Here is an 11,078-nt window from a genome sequence, read left to right as displayed (position 1 = left end):
CCGGCAATGCCCACCTCGCCAACGCCCACACGTTTGCCTTGAATGGCCGTCGCCGCCGTATCCATCCTCTGGAAGCCGCGACACCACTCTCCCCTGCCTATTTAAGCTTCTATAGAGCCCTCTCAGTCCATCACCACCTCTCTCCCTCCCTCACTGATCCTCCCGTAGTAGCAGAAAGACCAGAAATGGTCATCTTCTTCTTCTTCGGCAACCACAGCCGCCGCCTCTGTCTCGTTCATTCCAACACCACCAGGGCCTCCCCCTCTCCAATCTCTTCACCACTAGCTTCCTGGACCTCCCTCTGATCCACCCCCCCCTTCCAATTTGGCCTAGGAGCGACAGGAGGCAAGAGCCCCACCCTGCCCGACGGCCGCCGTCCGCTGCGGAGCTCGCCACCGGTGACTCCGTCCACCCCGGTGACCATGGCGACCACCGGAGGGACCGCCTCGAGCCCCTAAACCCGCAGATGGCCTCGGTTTTCCAAACAGAGCTGCCAATCGCCGGTGAGCCTCGCCGGAGCTTTGCCTCGATTCGGTCGGATGAGACGGCGTGCGCGTGGACTGGTCAAACCTGACCAGTGGGCTAGGCGGGCCCACCGTCAGTGACCCAACGTCCGCTAACTCGTCCGTAAGTGTAGACGTATTCCCGAAAAAACGTGTTCGACGTCATCGGCCCTCCTGCGCGGCCGAACGGCTGGGCTAGGCCCAGTTGCGCCAGATGGGTAAGTCTCGCCCAGTGTGCACTTCTGCCCTTCTCTTTTTCTTTTCCAGCAGATCTCAAACAAATCCACAGCAGCCATTTCACATCCAGATTCGATTATTCAAATTTCTTCCTACTTCTAAATTCGTGATTCATTTATCCAGATAGGGTGAACATTTTTCCTAAACTTGGTTTTTGCTGGATCTAATAAATAGTCCATTTCCTTGATTATACCAGCTTAGTAAATTCATAGGAAAATCATATAAACTCCAAATGACTTGATTCTTTGTCTGATATTTCTCAAATTTTATCTTGTTTATTTTAGTATTTATTTATCAAATTTCCAAACAACTTTTATGTACTGTTTTACAATTGTGTGGTAATTGAAATATTTTGAAAATAGGAAATGGAGGGGAGATATAATTTTCAAAGTTTTGGAATGCACCCAACATTTCTACATACTCAAGGCAAGCATTTTGAACACATGATATGGTGACTGCATAATTATTTGTGGCATGTGTATTTGAATTATGAATAGGTTGAATTCCTATAGAGTTTGCATATTGCTGGTCATACATGCATGATCCCCTTGATGGTATTTTATTTTCACTTAAACATTAAGTATAAGTGAGTACGGTTATTTTCATGTGCCATATGTGCCTGTGTTGGTCTAGGCTAATTTGCAGGAAGAATCAGTCATGAGAAAAGTGACCGTGAGACTGAAATCTCGTGCTGACGAGAATGATCAGTGAGGGTATGTTGAGACATACCAGAGGTGGTGACCCTGTTGGGTACTGCCAAGGAGTTATACTGTGCTAACCACTGCAGGAAAACTTAAATCTCCTGAGTTGATCGTAGAGCGAGTCTTGTTCCGGTAACCCCCATACTGGTTCGTGCTACCACTTGTCCCCGTCGCAGGCAGGGTACGGTTCAGTAAGTTGTTAACCCCTTTTCGTGCACACATCATACAGAGAGGCCACGATGAGGGTTTCCAGGTACCGGCTGCAATGCCAGTCATCGGGCCAGGGAGCATGGGTGTATCCGGCTGGGCCGAGAGGGGGGCACCCCTTGTAATCCGCGTGTGTTAATAGTAATCCTATGCTACTCGAGACGATGGTCTCCCCGCCTTAGAGTTTTTCTTGAACGATGCTTTGGGTGATTCCTGGCATCCGGAAAGTTAATCTGGTGTGTGCTGATCAGGTGTGTTTTCAACCCAAAGGCCGTAACGGGAATTAGTCAACATCTCGGTGCTAGCTAAAGAAATCCTTTACTTCTGGGTAAAGAGTACATCCTCTGCAGAGTTATATCTATTCGAATAGCCGTGTCCATGGTTAAGGACTACAGTCTGGGTTGGTCAAGTGTCGGTCTTAGTGTCAGTCTCCGGAGGAAATAATTAAATTGATCATGGTTCGTCCAGCAGGGTAATTATTGTCACTACTAGTGCCACTATGAATATTATTGCTGATATGAATATTGTTGTGGACTAACCTTTTCCTCTTATGTTTAACCTTGAGTACCTCTTGGGATGGCTAGACTACCCGGGATACTCAAGTTTATTTTCGTTTCTAAGTATCACTTGGGATGGCTAGTCCACCTGGATACTTGTGTTATTATTTACTTATAAGCCCTTTATGAGGCATCGCTCAGACACACGACTATGGCATTTCTTGTTAAGACCTCTCGTGGCGTCGCTTGAGTTCTCAGGCGGTCCTGTCTCTCCCGATTCTCTTTTAGACACCCGTTTGGCATTTCTCTTGGAATTCTTCGGGCGGTCCGACACCCGACGTTCCGTTTCATTTCTTTGATTTACTAATAACATGACTTATTTTCTGTATGAATATTTGTCATGCCATGCTTTAATACTGAGTCAACACATGCATGTAATTTTAATTCATGATGAGCATATGCATCCGGTATATCTTTTGTTCTGATGTTTGCGGGTACATTCAAACGTACTCACTGGCTTGTCCCTGGCTATTGTCTTGGCCAGATCATGACTCAGAGAGGAGCACTGTGACGACACCCCAACCTAGGATTCGAAGAAGCAGCCACACGAGATAGGAGTTATCTAGGTCAGATGTTCCCATGGGAATGGAATTCCATCAACGTTGGAGATGCATGAGTCGCTTCCATCATCCGCCACGAGAAATCATTGTTGTACTCAATGGACCTATAAGGTCTTGTACTCAAATCCTTGTAATTTCTTGGGATTCTATATCAAGGAAATGTCCACCAGCAACAGTAATCCTGGGGCTGGTGATGACATAAGGGTCATTTACTGGGATTTATTTCCTGGAAACCCGACCACGACACCTAGCTGTTTGGGGGCATGCATTCGTAGCTAGGATTCCCTTACCGCTGACATGAAGTGGGGTTCGTAGGGGGTGGCTGACTAGAAATACTGTGCTTTTGCGCGACAGGTGCCACATCAAAGTTGTGCATTGGGTATTCGAACATCAAACCATCCTTTTCATACATATATTTGGTCCACATGCAAGTGTGTTCATGTTCTGACCCTCTCACGCGTTGTTCTATTTGCCAAATTTATAAACAACACACGAGTTGGATGTAGAAACCTTCTGCGATAGGGTACGCAACAGACACGGTTCAACCAGACTACCCGTGTGCTACGCCCATGCCCTGCACTCGCTCACATCAGCACAGTAGATTGGGCTCCATGAGGCTTGCCTCCCGGTCTCGAAAATATCTACTGCCTCGTAATCTCAAAAATATCTACCACCTGGAAGGTTTTAATGTTTGATAGCACACCATTAGTATGTGTGAACCGTGTGCGATGTCTGTTACTCCTGCTCTTCTTTAGTCCCTTGATTCAAATTTTCAGTAGCCCCGGCATTTTACTCCTGCCTGTGCATGCCTCGCAATCTCAAAAATATCTTCTCGCCCTTGATTCAAAATTTTCAGTTGCCCCGGCATTTTACTCCTGCCTCTGCATCCCTCGAAATCTTAAAAATATTTTCTCGCCCTCGATCCAAATTTTCAGTAGCCCCGCCTTGTTACTCCCACCTAGTAAAATTTTCAGTTGCCTCGGTATTTCCTCAAACACCACCTTGCCCCCCTTCACACACACCACACACTCCCCAAAACCTCCGCTCACACACACAAACAACCCCTCCCTCGCTTCAAACCATTGGTAGGTTGCCACCGCCTTCATCCTCAACCTCTGCCTGTGTGCCGGGGAGCTCGAGGAGCCAATGGCCAGAAAGAGGTTTATCGCAGCCTCTTCGCTCGACGCTGGCGAGGTGGCCGCCGAGGTGTCCCCATCGTCCTCTACAGGCTCTTTATCCATCTGCCATCGCGGTAGCCTGATCCGCCAGCCGCGGTGCCCCTACGCCGGTTCAAGGACTTCCCCGTCCTCCCTCGGGCCCGACCACCAACGAGGTCCTACCTCGGGGTCCCACAGTAGCAGTGGGGGACATGGGTCGCCGAGATTACGGACAGAGAGACCCATGACCACTGGTGGCTCGGTAGCTTCCACACGACCGAGCTTGTGGCCATGGAGTACGACCGCTGGTAGGTCCGCTACCATGACGCAGTGGCTCGGCTCAATTTCTCCTTGGCATATGTCCAGTCGACCTTGTTCCACTGGAGCCAGGGGTGGTGTGCTCAGCTATGTCACGGGAGGACCACGAGGCATGGGAGCACCTCGAGGCCGAGGCCGCCGATGAGGCCTACATGCAAGAGCTCCGCCGGCAGCACCAGGAGCTCCTGGATTAGGACCGGATGATCTTTGCCAGCGCGGAGGGCGGTGAGGTTATCATGCTCTCCTCCGATGACGAGGTCGAAGGCGGCAAGGACGGCGGCGCAGAGGGCGTCGAGGTGGGCGGCGAGGACGAGGAGATCGACGTCGACGAGTGGAGGAGTGTCTTCCCCAACGACCCCGACGATGGCACCGGCCCGGAGCCGGCTCGCGGCACACCGTACCTGACAAGGAAGGATTGGCTGGACCTCCACTTTGACCGAAAGTAGTTTAGCTTAGTTTAAATTTATGTTTTATGTTCCATTATGCAAAACTATCTATTTTTAGTTTTGAATGCATGCTACTTTCAATTGAACCTACTTTGAACTTGGTCAAATTGAAGTTTGCAACCTTAAGTTTAGGGGATTGACCAGAAATGGCCAAAAATTGCTAGAGTATATATATATATATCCACTAAGGGTTTTAGTCCATTAACTTTTAAAGGATCGGCTAGAAATGGCCTTATGCCTTGTTTATTTTAGTTCTTCACAATGTGATGCTCTATATGTGCAACTATTTGCTGTGCAGTTCAATTTCATCAATAACAGTTTCAACAATACCACTATGAATTATGATATTTGGTTGTTGTTAAGGATGTTGCAGTTAACATGACTTTTCATTCTTTAACAGTAACTAGTGTACTTTAGAACTGCACAATACCAGTTTGAATTACTATTTGCTTGTTTTTAAATGTTATGTCTGATGCAGTTAACACACCTTTCCACTTCTTGTTTGCTTAACTAGCGTTCTTAAGCCTGCACACTGAAGCTATCATTTGTAGATTATGTTGTCTACCATGGATATATTTGGTTGATGTTTAGCCTGTTGTGCTTAACATGATTTTGTATGTTCTTATACATGACAATATTGAGAACAATGTTGTTTTCCATCGATGTTAGTTTCATCGTATTGCTTATATGTACTCACTGTTCAGGATATCGACAGTTGGTACCATATAGCCTGGGGGCTAATAAGGGATTAATCGTCGAATCAAACATTTCACTGAATATGTATGTAATCCATTTATCAGTAGGTTAACCAGGGTCATATTTAATATATCTGAGGCTACATAGCAACATGCATTGTACTAAATGACTAAATATGCAATCCCAGGCTACATAGCAACAAGGAAGAGTGTTACCTTAATGTTCTGCTGATGTCTAGATATACATGTAATGAGATCTTATATAATGGGATGGAGGGAGTGTTGTACTACATCATTTTGCAATTGTTGTTTAGCTTCTAATATTAACTTGGTGCTTTTAGGTACATATTTCATTGCCAAAGATCCACACATGACCCTTTCTGCATATGGGGCAATGAGATATTCATGAACCCACATCAAGTGAGGGAACTGATAAAGATTGTTATTGAAATGGATCAAAAGATGTCAATCAAACTATTTGTTTACACTTTATGCAAGACAACTGTGAACTGTAGGATGGTAAGTAAGAACCCTGTAGCCTTCTTTTTACTGCTTGTAATGACTTGTGTTAGATGACAGTGTCTGGATTTTTTTCCTTTGCAGTGGCTCCTGAAGCAGTTTACTCAATATTGCCTCTCAAACTACATGATTGGCGGCCGACCATCACAAGGGGTTGGACTAGAGTCGTGCGTACATTTTGCATCTAGGAGAGCACAATAGGGCCATTCTGCTTAACCTTGTTTAGCAACCAGAATGTCTGTCACCTCTTTCTTTACCATCTGTAATAGTACAAGAATAGAACCCAAGCTCATCATTCTTTATTTGGTGCTTATGTAATTCTTAAACATATGTACCTGTGAATCGAATAACGCATTGGTGGTTCAACCTGATGGATAAGAATAAAGCTATAGCCTACTTTCAAGTTCAAATTAGGTATAATTTTAAAGAGCAGCAATTAAATTAGGGCGTAATTACGGTGTGCAGGTCTTTACGGCGCACATGGTCAATAAAGCACACCATGTGCGATATACATCATATTCCGACAAGCTTCACGGAGAGGGGACGTGTGTGACAATGCACACAGTTGCCATTTACAAAGCGTGTGTGATGCCAGACACTATCACATACGGTGCAGGAAAACTAAATGTGTGTGATTGTCTACCTATCGTACACGGTTTATAATCATGAACTGTTTGTGACATTCCAGGCATCGTAAACACAGAGCCAGTTTGGTACGTGCTTGGAATTAACCTGGTTTTAGGTAAAACCACAAAACTCTGACTGTGATGGCAATGCGAGCAGAAACAAGTAGCAAGGATGAAGCATTTGGGATATTCGAGATATTGAAAACGGTTATATACGGACAAGTGTATGCATCAAGGTTCCCTATCCCCGACGGTTTTTGGGTCTTGTGGGATGGACCCCCCTATCGCCCACACTCACTTGGCGACAATTCCAAATGTCGTCGCGAAAAGGGGATAAAAACCGTTTGTATAGAACCTGGATGTACCAGGGTACCTTTGTCGTACTCTCATGCAATGACAAGTTAATAAACACTCATCTTGAGAATAACACATCTAGCATGGAAAAACATCAGCCAACCACCCCCTACCGTTTCATGAGCGGTACGAGCACACAAAAAGAAAACTATTTTGAAAATTAGAGATGGCACAAACAAATTTTCTTAGAATGGCAAGAGAATACCGCATATGGGTAGGTATTGTGGACTCATTTGGCAAAACCGGGTTTAAGGATTTTGGATGCACAAGTAGTATTCCCACTTAGTACAAGGGAAGGCTAGCAAATAGATTGAGAAGCAACCAACCAAGAAACGAAAAATCACATAAGTGAGCATTGAGCATAACTAACACTCAATAATGCACCAAAAGTAGGATGTAATTTCATTGCATAACTATTGACTTTCGTGATTGCATAGTGAATCACAAACCTTAACACCAATATTCTTACTAAAGCATAATTACTCACCAACATGACTCGCATATTATTATCATCGTACCGCAAAACTATTACAAAGAATCAAGTTTATTTTGTCCAATGATCTTCATGAAAGTTTTTATTATATCCCTCTTGAATATCTATCACTTTGGACTAATTTCATATGTTGCTTTTGACTAGCTTAAACAAATCTAAGTGAAGAACATGCACATACAATTTTTTCATCTTCAAAATAATATAAGTGAAACATGAGAGAATTTCTTCAGAAAGTTACTATCTCTCAAATAAATCTAAGTGAAGCATGAGATCATTTCTTAAAAAATATTAAAGCACAACGTGCTCAGAAAGATATAAGTGAAGCACTAGAGCAATTCCTTAGCTCAAAAAATTTAAGTGAAGCATAAAGAGCAAAAATCATAGCATAATTTTGGCTCTCTCAAATAGGTGTGTCCAGCAGGAATAGATGACACAAACTTAAAAGCAAAATAAGCAAAGATTCATATTATACAAGACGCTCCAAGCAAAATGCATGCTATGTTACGATAAAAATATAGCTCCAAGTAAAATACCGATGGTCGTTAGAAGAAAGAGGGGATGCCACTCGGGGGCATCCCCAAGCTTAGTTGCTTTAATATGTTTGGATAATTACTTGGGGTGCCATGGGGCATCCCCAAGCTTAGGCTCTTCTTACTCCTTATTCCTTCATCCATCATGATCTCACCCAAAACTTGAAAAATTCAATCACACAAAACTCAACAAAAACTTCATGAGATCCGTTAGTATAAGAAAGCAAATCACTACTCTAAGTATTGTTGCAAACCCATTCATATTTTATTTTTGCATTATATCTACTGTATTCCAACTTTACTATGGCTTATACCCCCCAATAAAGTCCATAGATTCATCAAAATAAGCACACAACAAAAAGAAAACATAATCTGTCAAAAATAAAACAGTCTGTGGGAATCTGAAAACTTCGTATACTTTCGTAACTCCAAACATTCTGATAAATTGGGAAGATGTGGGTAATTTGTATATAAATCTTGAGTAAAAATTTCAGAAGTTTCGTCACTTCTGTGATTTTTGAAAATTATTTTACTGGACGCAAAAGTTTCTGTTTTCCAACAAGATCAAATCAACTATCACCAAACATAATCCCAAAGGCTTTGCTTGGCCCAAACTCTAATTGAAACATAAAAATTACAATCATAAAAGAGGCATAATTGTGCAAACACACATGAACAGAAAGAAAAAGGCAAAAATAAAACTTATTCATTGGGTTGCCTCCCAACAAGAGCTATCATTTTACGTCCCTAGGTAGGCATAGAGCATAGATCTAAGTGTTGTCATCTTTAGTTTTCAAACATGGGGGGCTCTTTGCGGTTCCCAAGATTTTTAGGAGCCATCTTGAGATCCAAAATATCCAAACGCTTATTGCAAAGAGTAATTAAGGCATTCACTCGATTGAGGTTCCCATTGATATGTTTCAAAGGTTCATTATATTTTTGTAAATCAACCAATTGTTTATGCAAATCACTCAACTTGTCCAAAATTTGAGCTCCTTCTTGAGTAAAAGAAATCCCCTTTTTGGTAGGAAGAATTCCCAAAATCCCTTCTAGGATCTTATAAGCGATATTAGCATCAAGCTCAATAAAATTCCCCTTAGCGGCAAAATCAAAAGTTATCTATGATGCAAGGCTAAACCTATGTAAAAAATTTGAAACAAAATCTTTGCATCCCCTTTTAGATTGCAAACACGATAAGATTCCATTAGCCTATACCAAGCATCTTTCAAATTGTCTCCTTGTCTCTACTTGAGGTATAAAACTTCAAAATCAGGTGACTTAGGAGGAGTAGTCATGCTAGCCATACCAACAAGATCACAAGCAAAAAGACAGATCTGACAAGAAAAACGGCGTACGAAAAAGAGGGCGAATAAAACGGCAAATTTTTATGAAGTGGGGAGATGAAAACGAGAGGCAAATGGAAAATAATGTAAATTGCAAGGAGATGAGATTTGTGATTAGTAACCTGATATATGTTGATGATGTCTCCCCGGCAACGGCGCCGAAAATCCATTCTTGATGGCTCGTGTCCGCGTCAGTATTTTCCCCGAAGAAGAAGGGTTGATGCAGCACAACTACGGTAGGTATTTCCCTCAGTGATGAGACCAAGGTTATCAAACCAGTAGGAGAACCAAGCAACACTATGTAAACATTACCTGCACACAAAGAACAAATACTTGGAACCCGACGCGTAAGAGGGGTTGTCAATCCCTCCCGGGTGAAAGATAGATTGGTTTGTAGTAGTTTGGATAAATAGTTCACGCGGAAACACAAAATAAAATAAATAACAAAAAATTGCAGCAAGGTATTTTTTGTTTTATGGAATAATCGATCTGAAAATAGAAGTGGCAAACAATAGATCGAAAAGCAAATATGATAAAGAATAGACCTGGGGGCCGTAGATTTCACTAGTGGCTTCTCTCGAGAAAAATAGCACACGGCGGGTAAACAAATTACTGTTGGGAAGTTGATAGAACTTCAAATAATTATGATAATATCCAGACAATGATCAATACATAGGCATCACGTGCAAGATTAGTAGACCGACTCTTTCCTGCATCTACTACTATTACTCCACACATCGACCGCTATCCAGCATGCATCTAGTGTATTAAGTTCATCGAAAAATGGAGTAATGCAATAAGAAGGATGACATGATGTAGACAAGATCTATTCATCTAGGAATATACCCCATCTTGTTATCCTTAATAGCAACGATCAATATGTGTCTTGCTGCCCCTTCTATCACTGGGAAAGAACACCGCATGATCGAACCCATCACAAAGCACCTCTTCCCATGGCAAGAAAAATCGATCTAGTCGGCCTAACTAAACCAAAGATTGGAAGAAGAAATATGAGGCTATAGTAATCATGCATATAAGAGATGAAAACTCAAATAAGTTTCATGGATAAAATAGATCTAATCATAAACTCAAAGCAGGTATGACCTCGGGAAGAAAGAAAGATCGGGCGGGGAAAACGGGGTTCGAACCCGCGACTTCTGGCGTGACAGACCAGCACTCTAACCAACTGAGCTATTTCCCATCAGATCCCAACAAACACACCGCAAAAAGAGTTACATAAAATGGATCTCCAATAGAACATTGTATTGAGAATCAAGAGAGAGAGAGAGAGAGAGAGAAAGAGAGAGAGAATAAGCCATCTAGCTACTGCCTACGGACCGTAGTTCTACAATGAACTACCCACCCATCATCAGAGAGGCACCAATGAGGATGATGAAACCCTCCATGATGGTGTCTAGATTGGATCTGGTGGTTTTGGAACTTGCGGCGGCTGGAATTGTGTTTCGTCGACTCCCCTAGGGTTTTTGGATTTTCTAGTTATTTATAGAGCAAATAGATAGTGTTGGAGGCGCCCGACGTGGGCACAACCCACTGATCAGGTCTCGTAGGGGAACTCTTCGCCAACCGAGCATGGGACCGCGTCCCGCTCTACGCCTCCTCCGGTCATCGGGGAGATCAGAGAGGTGTTGTCTCGAAGGACTCCTCATGGCCCGGACATGGGAGGTGGTGGCGACGACATCATGGCCGAGGTTTACTCCTCGGTTACCGAAGACCAGGAGGGTGGATCCCTCCTGGTGAACAAGGAGGGGGAGCTCCGTTAGTCCGAGCCCTCCCTAAAGACGAATCCGGAGACCCTAAAGCCCCTAGAGCCG

At 43.4% G+C, this 11,078-nt stretch overlaps 1 non-coding gene across 1 annotated transcript; it reads right to left on the bottom strand.

Annotated features, from left to right (window-relative positions):
- Positions 1-10,373: 10,373 nt before the first annotated feature.
- TRNAD-GUC lies at positions 10,374-10,447 on the bottom strand. The gene has a single exon. It is a non-coding gene; the product is annotated as a tRNA-Asp (tRNA).
- Between the last annotated feature and the right edge of the window lie 631 nt (positions 10,448-11,078).

Source organism: Triticum dicoccoides, chromosome 6B (assembly GCF_002162155.2).
Source record: "Triticum dicoccoides isolate Atlit2015 ecotype Zavitan chromosome 6B, WEW_v2.0, whole genome shotgun sequence".
In the NCBI taxonomy this organism is placed as follows: Eukaryota; Viridiplantae; Streptophyta; class Magnoliopsida; order Poales; family Poaceae; genus Triticum; species Triticum dicoccoides.
Note: the sequence above shows the minus strand (reverse complement) of the source record. Positions and strands in the feature narration are given on the sequence as shown.